The 16243-nt window shown below is 41.7% G+C and overlaps 1 pseudogene; it reads left to right on the top strand.

Moving 5' to 3' along the window:
• Window positions 1-453: 453 nt before the first annotated feature.
• Window positions 454-11425, top strand: LOC121265699 (annotated as a pseudogene).
• The last annotated feature ends 4818 nt before the right edge of the window (window positions 11426-16243 follow it).

The following is a 16243-nucleotide window of genomic DNA, read 5'->3' as shown; positions in this document are numbered from 1 at the left end:
ACTTCCATTTGCAATTGGGTAGGTGTCATCTGTGGTTCTAGGCATAACCGAGTCATGGTCTTAAACCTTTCTTTCATGGGCCTTGTAGGTACCATTCCTCCGCATATCGGAAACCTTTCATTTCTTGTGAGCCTAAGCATCGAAAACAATAGTTTTCATGGCTCAATCCCAATTGAGTTGTCTCATCTTACTCGGTTGAAATTCTTTGACTTTGGATACAATGAATTCAATGGAGCAATTCCATCACAGATGGGATCGCTAAATAAACTTAGAAAATTGTATCTTAACGAAAACAATTTCATAGGTACTATTCCACCATCTTTGTCTAACATATTTTCATTGCAAGTTATTGCTCTTGGATACAATTAGCTTTCAGGCACCATACCTTCCTCTATCTTCAAGATATCTTCCTTGCAAAAAATTTATCTTGGGGCGAACAAGCTTTCAGGACCGATGTCCTCCATTTTCTTCAACATATCTTCACTACAAATCATTGAACTTGGCAACAATATGCTATATGGTGGACTATCTACATATATGTTTGATCATCTTCCCAATCTACAGTATCTTTCTATTTATCGTAATCAATTGTCAGGTGAACTCCCGAAAATAGGAAATTTAACTATGCTTACAAAGCTATACCTTGATGACAACAACTTTGAAGGTATGTTTAATCGGCTATCAACCTCCAATATATAGTTATCATTTTTGTTCAAATACAAACATTAGCAAATTCTATATTTATTGACTAATAAATTTACAGGAAGACTACCCCCAGAAATAGGAAACTTAACCATGCTTACGGAGTTATACCTTACCTACAACAACTTTGAAGGTATTCTTAGTCTTATTTGAAACAATTTACATAGATAAGGCTATTGATTTAGTAGACATGTTTTCTGATCGTACTTTGAAGGTATACTTATATATTCTTATATGAGTCAATTACATCGATACCATTATTGATTTAGTATACATGTCTATGATCATCTCTGATTGAACAATTAATTTCAATTTGAAGTACAAAATACTTTGTTCAAAATATATTGAAACTAGAAGATTTCAACAAGTCTAGTAACAAAATCGCAAGAGGACCCAGAAACATTCATAGCTATTTGTGACACCTCCATGGTATAATTTGAACTGGGAGAGGTGCAAGAATTCAACCTGAAATGTGCCAGCCCAGCCCCATGATATCATGAGGCCATGGTTATTTTCTTACTGCTAATGAGTATTCTAGGTTCATTATATCTTCTTTATCATCTTGAATAGAAAATACCAATGACTATTCATATTGTGACAAGTTTAATACCAAATCAAATTGGTAATCTGCAAAATCTAGAGGCTTTCGAAATTGGAATCAATGATTTTTTTGGCACAATTCCATTTGGGATCTTCAATATCTCAACAATAAGATCGATTGGAATGGGGGTAAATAACCTATCAGGCCATCTTCCATCAAATATGGGTCTCTTCCTTCCAAATCTTCAACAACTTTTGCTTGGGGGAAATAAATTAAGCGGAACAATTCCCAACTCTATCTCTAATGCTTCACAGCTCGCTCTCGTAGACTTATCTTGGAACTCATTCTCGGGCTTAATTCCAAAATCGCTAGGAAATTTAAGATTCCTCCAAGTGCTTGACCTAGAATTCAATGATTTGACAGTTGAATCTCAAGAATTGAGTATTTTCTCCTATTTGTCCAATTGTATAAATCTCGTTTATTTAGCTTTGAGCAAAAATCACTTGAATGGCTTCCTTCCCAAGTCCATTGGAAACCTCTCTCTTTCTCTTCAAACACTTCACCTAGATAATTGCAAACTTAAGGGTAGCATTCCAATAGAGATCGGGAATTTAAGTGGTTTGACTACGTTGAACTTATCCAGCAATGAATTGAGAGGACTTGTTCCAACCACAATAGGAAGTTTGCGCATGCTTCAAAGTTTGGGCCTTGATGGTAATAGAAGACTAAAAGGAACCATACCACCAGAACTATGTTATCTAAGGAGCTTGTTTGAATTATTTTTAGTTGGTAATGATCTATCTGGACGCATTCCTAGATGCATAGATAATATGACTTCGCTAAGAGCTCTCTACTTAGCCTTCAATCGATTAACTTCTGTGATTCCATTGAGCTTGTGGAGGCTTACAGATCTCTTGGAGGTTGACTTCTCATCCAATTCTTTAAGTGGCTCTCTTTCATCTGAGATTGAGAAAATGAAGGTCTTGAGGATATTGAATTTGTCAAGAAATCAACTATCAGGTGATATCCCCAAAACAATTGGTGCTCTCAAAGATTTGACAAATCTCTCCTTGGCAATAAATCAACTAGAAGGCTCAATTCCTATATCTTTTGGTGAATTGGTAAGTTTAGAGTTCTTGGATCTTTCTGATAACAAATTATCTGGAGAGATTCCCAAGTCCTTAGAAGGACTCTATTACCTCAAATATCTAAATCTCTCATTCAATAAACTACAAGGAGAAATTCCTACAAGAGGATCATTTCTAAACTTCTCAGCTGCATCATTTATGTCAAACAATGCACTTTGTGGTGCAGCTCGATTGAAAGTTCCCCCATGTAAAGAAGGTGATCCTCGCAAAAATAAGACAACATGGCCACATATGCTAAGGTATGTATTGCCAGCAATTGGGTTTATAATGCTTGCAGTGACCCTTGCATTTGCTTGGAAAAGATGGAAAAAGAGGAATCCAAAATCTCCTGCAGCAGACTTGTACCCTCTAGTTACATGGAGAAGAATTTCTTACCAACAACTTGTACAAGCAACGAATGGATTCAGCTCTAATAATTTACTTGGTGAAGGGAGTTTTGGGTCGGTATATACCAAGGAACACTTTCAGATGGGATGGATATTGCAATAAAAATTATGAACTTGCAAGTTAAAGGGGCATTTAAAAGTTTTGATGTAGAGTGTGAGGTTCTACGAAATATTCGTCACCGAAATCTTGTCAAAATCATCAGCATTTGCAATAATATTGACTTCAAAGCCCTAGTATTGGAATACATGCCTAATGGAAACTTAGAGAAATGGTTGCACTCTCAAGATCACTATCTAAATATCTTACGAAGGCTAAATATAATGATTGATATCGCATCAGCATTAGAATACCTTCATCATGGTTATTCAACAACAATTATTCATTGTGACCTAAAACCTAGTAATGTCTTATTAGATGAAGAAATGGTTGCACATGTTGCCGATTTTGGCATGGCTAAACTCTTAGATGATAGCGACTCTGTGATGCATACCATGACTCTTGCTACTTTCGGGTACATGGCACCAGGTAAATTTTCAAACTTTTCCATTTCAAATTGCATGTTCATCGTTCTACTCATTCACATGCAATTAAATGTCTTTTGAGTTCGGAGCAATATATATATATATATATATATATATATATATATATATATCCTTCTTTATTTTTGAGTTTGATCTACAAGTAGTTTTTTTTCAAATTTGTTTGTTCACTATTATAAAATAAGAAAGTATATATGATGAGTTAGAATGTTATCCACAGAGTATGGATTAGAAGGAGTTGTTTCTACAAGAGGCGATGTGTATAGTTATGGCATTCTACTAATGGAAACTTTTACAAGAAAGAAGCCTACGGATGGAATGTTTATTGGAGAAATGACCTTGAAACATTGGGTAGATGAATCACTACTCACTTCAATACTCAATATTGTTGATGCCAATTTGTTGAGAAATGAAAAAGAACATGCTGCCATGGAGGACTGCATATCTTCAGTTATGAGATTGGCTTTGGATTGTTGTGCAGAGTCACCTACACAAAGAATTGACATAAAAAATGTTTCAGCGACACTGAATAAGGTCAAATTAAAGTTTGTACTAGATAGTAGTAGAAGCTAAGTTGAGTGTCAAGTTTGATTACAACTCCCTCATGTTTGTGCCTCTTATGTTTGGGATTTAGGCGTTATGCTTCATTGTTTTTAGACAAAATTACAATTTACACCTTAAAGTATTAGTTCTTTTGCAATATTATCGTGGGACTATCCAAGTTGTCATTTTATCCTCAAACTACAACTTCTGCCAATTAATGTTATGAATGTATCATATCACCTATTTCTCGTATGTATAGGTGCTAGACAAACTAGATCAGAATATACAAAGGAAACGATATTACCTCGTCGGCAAATCGTAGATCTAGTGCAGTTGTTTTACAAACTTCTCCATCGTAGTTGTTCACCTGAAATCGTCATCATCGATGGTGAAACGTGTCACGTGGTAAAACCAGAACAACACTCACATATTTCACTGCCCAAATACCGTGATTAGAGAGATACACACATTTGAGAGAGATTCTATTTGTATCAATCATCTAAGGGGAGAAAGGCCTCCATTACACTAGGCAGCCAAGTCTTAAAAATGGTACAAACCCAAAAATTCTAATTTCTCCTCTATTAGTGGAGGTCACGCATGGCCTTAAGCATCAGATCTTCACTAGACTGATGTTTGGCATTGGGGTTGGATTTGGAACAACCATTTATCCTTCCATAAAGCTAGTTTAAACATAAATTAACCTCATACATACACGGCCGGCCTCAGTGATGGAGATACATTTTTACACAATAAAGCTACTTTAAACGTAATTTCGGCTTCATTATCATCAACCTGAAACGCCGACCTATCATTAATAATCTTCATCAAGTTTCTAGCTAGTTTGTTGCAATAATGTAAATGTTCCTAGCAATAGTTGAAGCATGGGCAATAGATGCGATAAATAGTTTGGATCAAACTGGATAAAAATTCGTACTCATCTAAAACATAAATAAAGTCGACACTTAGGCCTAGTTTAGACACTTATAATATTTCAAAATATCTCTAAATAGTAGTAAAATTGTTTATAAATAGTAATTAATTGGTCTGAGTTAAGATGTTGGGAAGGGAGAAAAAATTTTGAAAAAAAATAATATAAAATTAAAATATTTTTTTAATATTATTATTGTTTTGAAATTTGAAAAAACAATATTTCATTTTGTATTTTGTTTGAAAGTTTTTTAAAATTGTAATGATTAGGTAATGATTAGATGAAAAAGTTAAAAATTTGAAATTAAAAAGTATTTTACATTTGAGTGATGTTTGAGAGCAAATATTTGAGAATACATGTGTTCCCAAACTAGCTCTTAGCATAGTCTTATAATAGTGAGGGATTTTTTCCAATGCACTCTTACACATTTATACAGTCTTTCGTAAACTAGTTTGGATTATTTTTTTTGTTACCAAGTTTTTTTGTTATGAAAAATACTTGATTTATAAGAAAATCTTATAACACTATAAAATTTTATAAAATGAAATAGTTTATATAATATGTTATATTATAAAATATTGTGTATTATAAAATAGATATGACATATCACATTAAACCAGATAAATAAATTTCTTTATAGATCTAACACTCTTGGTATTATACCCTCCATCTTGTAGTTGTGTCTCTTTCATGTAGCAATCTCAGTAGTCTGTCGTTGCTTAAATCCTCTACTTTCTAATTTTTATGGTCTTTTTCCTTTCAGAAGAATAGAATGTGTTCTCTCCTTTCATTGGTTGGGCTTTATTACACTTATCTGGGCTTCAAAAATCTCGCATTGAGTTGCGGTCATTATTTGGCCCAATCCATCCTCAATATAGTCATTTTGGGTTAGCTAGAGGGAGACCGACGAAATTCTCCTTCTCGCTCTCCAAAAATCTATATTTTGAAAGTTTTTCCTCCTCTTTTAAATGAGAGAGTACATCTTTCATGTGTTAGACAAAATTTCTTATAAATAAAAATCTCTTTTATCGCATTTCATGCGCCAACAAAAACATAATAATGTCAAAAATAGTGAACTTTTTAGTGAGCCACGAGTGTCTTTTCAACTTTGATCAAAGTAATGATTTCGTCACTATTCTATTAGTCAACTGTAAAAAGCATCGTATCAACACCAATAAATGTTTGACACCAGTGCATCATATTGCTAGTCAGAGAATGACTCACTGGAACCTATCTTAAAAGAAAAAATCTATACAATCTTTTACTGTTTACGTAATCTCCACATACCATATTTTTTTTAATTTTTATTATTTTTTTCTTTTATCAATAATAAATAGAATAATTGAATTTATTTACCTAAAAACTTTTACTATTAAATTGAATTATTTAATATATGAACTGAAACAGATGCATGTAGACTTACTTAGAAACTTCCCATGCAAGTTTATTTAAATTGGTATACTCTCTTCTTTAATTTGTGATTAATTTGTCATGTTTGGTTAAAAGGCTTCCCATGCAAGCTTTATTTCCCATTTCATTTGGTAAGTAAACTCATTTCAACTTATCATTATTATTTTTTTAAATCTCAACACAAAATATAATAAATAATTTAACTTTTTCAAATTTCAAAATAATAATAATATTAAAAAATATTATTCTAACAATATTTTATCATCTCAACTAAACTCAACTCAATTCAACATCCAAACTCAACTTGTTGAGAAAGCACTGATAATTTACTGTCCAATTTTGTTACGTGTTTGTAATTGACAAAGAGTTTTGTCAAAATTTGTATTTATTTGCTAACTTTGGAGGGTTGGGTGCAAAATTAAAAGAAAAAGTCAAGGGCAAAAGTAAATTTATACAAAATTTTCTTTATAGAAATACCTCAATAAGTTTTTCCTATAAGTTTGAAAAAGTGTTTGGTGATATTTGAGAATTTCGGCAATATGTTTGAGATTAGCTTTTGGGAAAGAATGGATCAGAAAGTTTTGAATAAAAGTATGTTTTAAAATATTTATTGTATTAAAGTTTGTGAGAATGTTTGAATATAACTCTTTAAGATTATTTTTTGTTTTAGAATTTATAAAAGTTATAATGTTTTTTTTTGTTTGAGTAATAATTAGATAAAAAATTAAAATTTATAAATAGAAAACTTTTTTGTGTTGGAACAATATTTGGAAATGATGTTACGAGAAAAGTTAAGAAATGTTAAAAAATACTTGGTTGCCAAACAATGCGAAACCACAAACACCACAGGCGAAACCAACCAACTCGAAACCCACAACATAATACAGTTAGTCGGTCAGCACTCACAAGAAAAGTTTTATATATATATATATATATATATATATAGGTGCGGATGTTTATGGCGGGCGAGAGTTTATAAAACTTGCATTATGAGATCCCATTCACTATCAAGTAGTGTGCCTCGAACAGATCATGATGTGGCTTTAATTTCCCTCGAAACGTTGAATTTTCTTAAAACGTTATTAATGATATCAGAATTAATTGTGCCACGTATATAAAAATTATGCGTGTTGATATCGTGTTTCGCAAGCCTAGATAACTTCACACCTCGGTATCCGAGCGCTTGCCTGCATAGCAACAATGGGGGGACCTCGGGATCCGTTAATCCTCCGATGCCTAAGTCAGTATAGTGAAGAAGATAATAAACTAAAGCAAAATAATAATGTGTATGGAGGGTGTTAGATTTTTCTCATTACCTTATTTGCTGCTGGTTGACCCTTATTTATAGTTACCGACCAGGATCCCACCGTAGTGGCCTGTTGCGTAGCATAAGATAATACGCTCGTTCTCGCAATTGATTCACCGTGTAGCTTCTATGTCATCATCTTGCCGAACAGCGATGGTCTCAGGCCTTTTCTGTGCACTGCTCAGGTCTTGGGCCACATTGAATGCAACACACTCTACGCTAAGGGGCGCATTGAATGCAGCATGGCCTCTATTCTAGACCGCATTGAATGCGACGTGGCCTCTGTTCTGGGCCGCATTAAATGTAGTGTGCTTCCTATCCCGTATCCCTTCCATCTGGTGATATACGTCACGTCTCCCCCCCTCCCCTTTTCCTAGTCTTCACCCAAATCTTTTGTCCCGTTATCAAAGCCCGACCCGAGTTCCCTATCCGTACCCTGATCTGGGCATTTACCTTTCTTGCCCAGACTTAGGTGATAGGGATGGGCCTTACTTTCGGCCCAACTCCCCACAATGTATTCTTCCTGCAACCCGGGCCTAATGTAATAGATTTTCTCCCATCACAGTACCCAGCGAATTTTTAGCACACTTGTGGGTTGGAAATTCAAAAACTCTCTCTTTCTTCTCTTTTTTTTTTTTTTTTTTTTTTTTTTTTTTTTTTTTACCGTAATCGTAAGTGCCGATTCATTAATGAACGGGGCTTTATGGCATGCCAACATCACTCGGCATCGGTTCGTTCCGTGTGCGCGTGCAGTAGGTAAATGTCGCACCGTCTTTCCACTATCAAGGCGTCTCTTCGAATCTCGTGCCATCACTTTAATTGGGTGACTGTTTTATCACGCCGTCCTCACTTATACTCGCTTTTCGTTTCTTCCTTTTTCTCCTTCTCTGCTGCCTTCATCTTTCTCTTCCCACCGTCCTGAATTCCTGACTATCCTTCCGGTTTCTCCTATTCGCTCTTCATCATGACTAAGCAGAGTGCTAACGAAGCTCGCTTCAACTATTTTGCAAGACATTGATGGACGTTGACCATGACTAAAACAGAACTCCGTGCTTTTTGCAGGGAGTTAAAGGGACCTCAGTTGAAGTCCCTTCATCTCGCGTCACTATGGTGGACGAGCAAGGCCTGGCGACGGCCGTGGCGCTTTACCTCCATATGTTTTCCATTGGGCTACGTTTTCTATTCTGTTGCCCAATACGCGACGTCCTAGACTTTCTAAAGTTTGCCCCTACACAACTCAACCCCAATGCCTGGCGCTTACTCCTGGCCAGTTGCGTGGCCTTTCGAGTTGTTCTGAGCGGTTCTAAAGACTACCCAGACCTGACTGCCCGCAAGTTTCTAAGTGTGTACCAAATCAATCGGCTTGACAGGAGTTGCTGTAGCTTCCAGTCTTATACTGCCGAAAGACGATTTGCCACCTTGGAGAGGCGCTATTCTTCAATAAAGGAATGGCACCGGCGATTCTTCTTCGTAAGCGGTTCCAGTTGAGAATGTCCCGAGGGGGAGAAGGACTACAGCGAGTTCCCAGTCCGATCCGTTTGGGGTAAAGTCCCGACCACCAAATCTCTCGCAATCACATTATCGGAGAGGGAGGAATTTTGAGTTGCTTCTGTAGTATCCTGGGTACTGGCACATCCCGACCTATCTGAGACTGACGCATTATTGAACGACGACTTCATTCGTCGTTACCTCGTTCTCCAGCCCCACAATCATGTATTGGGTCGGGATTTCTTGTCGGGTCCACTTTCCTCAACAAGGAAAAAACGTCGCACAACTTCCCCTCCCGAAGGGAACTGTCCCAAGCGCTCGCGCATGAAGAAGGAGGTGCCTACTCCCCCTCGGTCCATCCCCGCCGAGGAAGTCCCAACCGCCTTGCCACGCACCTCTAAACCTGAGGCTGTTCGGCGAGGGGGGAAAGACTCTCAGCGAGTGGTCCCCGAAGGCGAGTCTAGCCGGGTTGCTCCCAAGGATGACTTGGTCAGAATCGCTCCTAGAGACGGCTTCCACTGAGCCGTTAGCAAGGATAGCTCTCACCGTGCCGCAGAGAGATCCCATCGATCCATTCAAGATGTCGGTCCTTCCAGTGGTAAACCATTGCGAATTTTCAAGTTTTTTCCTTTTGCTTAAATCTGTTTGAGTCGTGGGTGATGGCGTTTATCCTTCCCGAACAGGCCCTGCGGTGGAAGGAGATGCAGAAACTGTTGTTGCCTCTCTTTTTGCTTCGGCTTTTGAAGGCTCAGAGCCTTGGGGGTCAGCGCATGTACCGAGCGCCTTTACCTCTTTTGAGGAGGCTCTTCTCGAGGAAGAAGACCTTTTGCGCAAGCGGCCAACCTCCTTTAAGGAGATGCTTGCCAAGTACGAAGCATCTTTTGAGGGGTGTTTTCCTTATCCCCCATGCTAACTTCGGAGCCTACTAGCTCAGCTCATTCTAGTGGCTCCCCGATCCCCATTCCTGCAATCCTAACTTTGGATGCAAAAGTTTCATCCAGCGTAGGGCCAGATTTCCCAAAGGCTACGGAGCTGCGCCCCGAAGGGGTTGCCCATAGGTCGGAGGCCATGGAGCCACGCTCCCCGGGGATTACAGATTCCATTCCTCCTGAGATCTCGGTACCTATACCAGTATCGTATCCACTTGCCGAGCCAGGCCCCTCGACGACCCCAGGACAAACTCTTCCTTCGGAGTAGGTCGTTTAGGTATTTGTTCTCCCTTTTCTGTTTTTGTTCTTGTTGTATGTTTTTTTTTTTTTTTTTTTTTGTCTTACCTCATGCTAGGTCGAGTGTTCGACTTAGGAGTGACAAGTTCCTCAAGCTATGACCTCTCCTCCACAACAAGGCGTCACTATAGTGGAGGTGGAGGATGATGCTTCCCCGAGCTGCAGCCCCCTCCGCTCGGGCGCTCTACAGGGTGAGAGCTTGGCCCAAGCCGGGGGTTCGCCAGGCTCTTAATTCATCCCTCCACGAAGATCCCCCCATTGAGGTTTCTTTTCTAAGTAAGGGGGAAAAAGCTCCACCTCCTACACATCAAGAGATTATTCTACCATTGATGCATGCCGAGCCCTCTTCTTCTTCTGAGCCAGAGGTATCACAGGGCCCCGGGTCCGATCACGGGAAGGCCCAAGCAGCTTCTTTTGAATCATACTCCCAGAGGTTCAAACCCCTTTTTGCCAATGTAAGTGTTCTTCCGTACAGCCATTTCTCTTTCCATTCTACTTTCCCCCTCCGTTTTTTTCCTAACAAAATGGGTTGATGTTGATTTCCCAGGCTGCCGAGCAGTTTACCGATCTGGTCTCCAGAGAGCAAGAGGCTCTGGAAGAGGATCTCAAGACTCAGAGGGCGTTAAACAAGTTGCTGAATCTCCACGGGGAGAAGTTGTTGAGTGAGAAATAGTCTCTAGAAATGAAGAACGACTCCCTGAGAGAGAGCAACGCGCTCCGTCTTGAGAAGATCCGCGACCAGAGGAAGCTAAATAAGGAGATGGGAGAGTTGATGAAGATCATGGGCCTGGAGCATGATCTTAAGCGCAAGGAGCTCCAGCTGAAGGGCTTAGAGATAGACACACTCCAGGCTAAAATGGCCTCAGCGGTCGCAGATTTGGAGTCTGCACAAAAGGATCTTGAAGTCCTTCGAGCCCGATCTTGTCTCCTTTTGGCTAAGGGGGAGAGTGCCCGTGTCAAGATTCAGAGGCTGGAGCGTGAGCTAGAGTCTGCTCAGGAAGCTCTGGAAAGGAGCATTGGAGTTGCCGATGCCTTGGCGGATGAAGAAAGACGCGCAGCCGAGCTAGAGCGTGACTTGGAGTTCTCTCAGGAGGCGTTAAAGCAAAGTGAGGGAACAATACGCTGGCGGCTCAGAAGAAGCGCTCTACCCAGATTCGGGTTCGCATGTTCCATCGGTACATGGGACTTGTCAAATATGTGGACGTAACCAAGGCTTTACCCCGTGCCTCTGTTTCCCGCATGGAGTCCTCTTTGAAGGCAGCTCGGGACCGTGCAAACCAGCTGGAATCCCAACTCAGGAGGGCCCTCGCCCTCCGTAACCAGGCCTGGATCAACGGGCACATGGAAGGCCTTGAGAGCCTCCGGGGACTGCTCTTTCAGAACCCCGAGACCGATCTTAGTACTTTGAATCTTCGGGAGATTGCGCCGAATGTGAAAGCCTATGAGAAGATGTTGACATGGGGCGTAAAGGAGATGCCATTGGCTTTTCACAACACTCCCCCTTAGTTCCTCTTTTTTTTTTTTTTTTTTTTTTTTCCTTAAACATCCACGTGTAAATCTGCCTATAGTAATGAAAATGATCCCTTTATTCTGGCCTGCCCCTTTCATTTATTTTTGTACTGCGCATCGCAATCCATTGATATTGAGCCCTATCAAACCGAGTAGAGAGCAAGGCTCTCCTAGGCGGGTAAGCACCCCACAGGACAATCACCGAGCCGTGGTCTTTCGCAACGATCTTGATGGCGTGGGTGTTACCTCACCGTTTTTAACCCCATATGAGACCTTCGGCGTAGTTCTGTCTACTTGACACAAAGTAATGCACCCCTAGCTCTACTCGGGTCTGACTAGCCTCTAACTTTGGCGTAATCCAAACCACCCCACCTTCTCCGCGCGGCAGCCCTTCGCGGCGTACCGCACATGTACCGTGGTGTAGTTGCTCACTTGGAGGGCACTTCCACATTTCGGTCTAACTTTCCATTGCGTTTTTGCGTAAGCGTGGGTGCATGACGTCAACTCGTATTCTGTGGTTCTTTAAATGTGAACCCTGCCCGGGGGTTCTATCTTGCAACAACCATATTTGTCCAAGTGCTCACTGAGCCATACGTCATAATATTCAAGCACGTCAGCATCTTGACTTACTGTCGATCTCATGTTTATCCTAGAGCTGTTTTTTACCGACACCTCTTCCTTCCTTGTTTGATCTGAGTGTCGTTCCGCTTCTGTCAGTCGTGCCAGCTGTCATTATCATACCCGTGACTTAAGTCTTGCATTTAACCTTTTCCTTAGTCGCCCTTTAAACTCCCTTTTATGTGTCGGCTGGGATTTCCCACAATCAATTCTCCTTATTAACTGCACCCCGGGATCTGTGTAGCACGCCTGTCGAGGCTCCCCGTAATCAATTTCACTATTAACTGCATTATCATGAGGGACGCGTGGACAACCTAGGAGGCCCTACGGACACATGGGAGCCGAGGGAGCTCTTAGGAGTCGTGGAGCCCTGGGGACGCCCCGAGTCGTTCCCACCTATAAAAAGGGACTTTTCCATCTTCCACTGGAATGTATCCGGCCCCACCTTCTCTCTTCTTTCTCAACTTTGCCAACCTTCCATTGCCTTTTTCTTCCCTCCTGTAGTTTACGGGAGATGGACGCCTTCTGTCTCGGTGCTCAGGATGCCGTCGGTTGTGGTTTGGATGTTGCGAGTGCGACAAACTTCACACATCTCTTGTCCTTGCCCTCTTGCTTATGATGCCTCACTTGTTCTTGCCCCTTGCTTACGGAGGTCAACCTCTGTGAGCATTTGAACCAGAACTTGCATCCCACAAGTTATGGACGGTGCTCGATTGAGATAGTGGCACGGCACCCACGGCTGAGAAGGGTGGGAACAGTCAATCCAGGGGGGCAATTAAATCTTAGTAGTTGCTTACCCATCGATCTTCTGTTACCCGAGACGCTGACGCCTCCTGGCCCAACCTTGAATCCCAGTTCGCCACTCGAAGATTCTTGGCAGGGTGCCGCCGGACTTCTCGCCTGCAGAAAGAGCGATATGTGTTGTTAAATCTTCGGGGCGTCCATCTTTACTTGGGGAGGTTTTAGTCGTTTTCCTTATTTCGCCTAGCCAGGGCGGGGCTTCCACTCAACGTCTTCCAGCCTGATAGAGAAAAAAAAAAGGGGGGCCCATCTTTCCCCAGTGCCGCCGTTCTACCTTTGTAGTAGCTTTATATACTTTTTTTTTTTGTACTGCTCTTCGCCTTTATCCCACCCTGGTCGTTGTAAAATTTTCCTTATTGCTCTGCTTGTAACCCCGTTCGGGATATAAAGGATTTTGTTTATCTTCTTTTCTGTGGACTTTCTATATTGTATTTTGATCTCGCTTTCGCTCTGAGGATAGCTGCTAGCAGGTCAGAGCTCATGGCTCGGTTCCTGTGCTTTATACTTCATGGATTGACACTTATAGCTTGGTAGAGCCCGAGGGCCCTGCTCCCTCACCAATGTGTTCCTTTCTTTCTTTTTGCACGAAGCTCGGCAAGTCATTTAGACTGCGTTGAGAATAGCTATCAGCAGGTCTGAGCTCATGGCTCGGTTCTTGTACTATATACTACATGGATTGACACTTATAGGTTGGCAGAACCTAAGGGCCCTGGTCCCTCACCAATGTGTTCCTTTCTTTCTTTTTGCACGAAGCTCGGCAAGTCATTTAAACTGCGTTGAGAATAACTGTTAACAGGTCAGAGCTCATGGCTCGGTTCCTGTGCTTTATACTTCGTGGCCGATCTTGAGACCGGGCTTATTTGATTTAGGCTGTTTCAAGGAGACATAGTAACGCAACATTCGAAATTAGTTCATAAAATTTTAACCAGCAATAGTCTTACATTCGTTCGAGCTCGGCTCGGATTTTTTTTATACAAAATAATTTATTAAGTGTTCCGCGTTCCATGGGTGTGGCAGCTAGTTCCCTTCGTGGTCCTTCAGCCGGTACGAGCCAGGCCTTCCGGTCGCTGTTACTAGGTACGACCCTTCCCACTTGGGACCCAGTTTGCCTTCATCCTGAGTTATAACTCCTGTTTGCTTCAGGACCATATCTCCTACTTTGAAGTTACGAGGTCGGACTCGTTTGTTAAAGTACAGTTCAACTCTCCGTTTGTTGGTTGTCGTTCGGCTTACAGCTTCCTCCCTTCTTTCTTCCAGGAAGTCTAGACTCTCTCTCAACCGCTCGCTATTCTGATCCGGGTCATATTGTTGCACCCTATACGTGGGTATGGCAACTTCTGCTGGTATCACGACTTCAGCTCCATAGACCAGGGAGAAAGGAGTTTCCACAGTTGGGGTTCTTACTGACATCCGATATGCCCACAGCCTGCTTGGATGTTCTTCAGCCCATTCCCCTTTCTGCGTCCCCAACTTCTTCTTTAAGATGTTGAGTAATGTCTTATTGGTTGCTTCTACTTGACCGTTGGCTTGCGGGTGTCCTGGAGAAGAGTACTTAGCTTTGATCCTGAGCTCTGAGCACCACTCTCGATAATGAGAACAATCGAATTGTCTCTCATTATCAGAGATGAGGCTTTGGGGAATCTCAAAACGGCAGATTATGGATTTCCAAAGGAAATTTGTTATTGCCCGAGCTGTGATTGTTGCAGAGATTCCACCTATACCCATTTGGTAAAATAATCTACTGCTATCACGACAAATTTTACCCCTCCTTTGCCTACTAGGAGGGGACCAATGAGATCCAACCTCCATTGTGCGAAGGGCCACGGGGAAGTGACAGAAGTGAGTTTTTCGCCGGGGGGGGGGGGGGGGGGGGGGGGGGGCGATGAGGTATAGAGGCATTTTTCTAGCATTTATGACATTTTCGGGCGAACTCATCGGCAGGCATCCCTGTGAGCATTAGGTCAGTAGTATCCTGCCCGAGCAGTTCATAATGCTAATGCCGCACTCGCATGATTCCTATAAACTCCTTCATAGATTTCCGCCAATACGTACTCAGCCTGCTCAGAAGAGATGCACCTTAATAAAGGCTTGGCGTAGCCTCTTTTGTACAAAACTCCCTCCACCAAAGTGAACCTGGCCGCTCGATTTCTAATCTTTTGCGCTTCCTCCCGATCTTCCGGAAGGATTCCCTCTTGAAGGAATTTCAAAATATCTGTGGCCCATTCTGGGGGCTATAGAACCTCGATAGCTAACACCCGAATTCCCACCACAGCCATGTCAATAGTTTGGACAACCACATGGTCTGGGAGAGGGACCTCTTCTTACCCTGAGGCTGCCTTGGCTAGCCGATCCGCTTCCTGGTTTTCTCCTCTAGGAATCTGATGGATGGTAGAATACTGGAAGAGATCCTGCTCTTCTCCAACCCATTGAAGGTATTTTTTCAGATTTTCTCCCTTCGTGAGGAATTGTTTGGTTACCTGTCCCACCACTATCTGAAAGTCGGCTTTCACTTCAACTTCAGTTGCACCAAAGGACCTGGCAATCGTTAGACCTGACAAGAGCACCTCATACTCGGCTTCGTTGTTGGTGACTTTGAATCCAAATTTGAGCGCATAGTCAAGTTTTTCACCTGAGTCCGTTACTATGTGCACTCCCACTCCACCCCCCATCCGACAGGACGAGCCGTCGATGTAGATCTGTCACCGCTTGCCTTGGGGAGTGACGATCATTTCTTCCGGGAAGTTTGAGAATTCAACTACAAAGTCTGCTAGTACTTGTCCTTTTATTGACGTCCATGGAAGATATTCGACCTCAAACTCACTTAGCTCGATCGCCCAGTTAGTCATCCGACCCGAAGTGTCAGGTTTCTACAATATTTTCCTCAGGGGGACATCGGTTTGGACCTTTATTGGGTGAGCCTGAAAGTAATGCCTCAACCACCTGGCAGTGATTACTAACGCGAAAGCCAGCATTTCCGTTCAGGGATATCTGGCTTCTGCGCCTCGACAAGCTCTGCTCAAGTAATAAACTGGGCGTTAAACTCCCACCTCCATTCGGGTTTACACAGAGGACACAACATTGGGTGACATTGCCAGGT

This window comes from Juglans microcarpa x Juglans regia, chromosome 5D, assembly GCF_004785595.1.
Source record: "Juglans microcarpa x Juglans regia isolate MS1-56 chromosome 5D, Jm3101_v1.0, whole genome shotgun sequence".
Classification (NCBI taxonomy): domain Eukaryota; kingdom Viridiplantae; phylum Streptophyta; class Magnoliopsida; order Fagales; family Juglandaceae; genus Juglans; species Juglans microcarpa x Juglans regia.
Note: the sequence above shows the minus strand (reverse complement) of the source record. Positions and strands in the feature narration are given on the sequence as shown.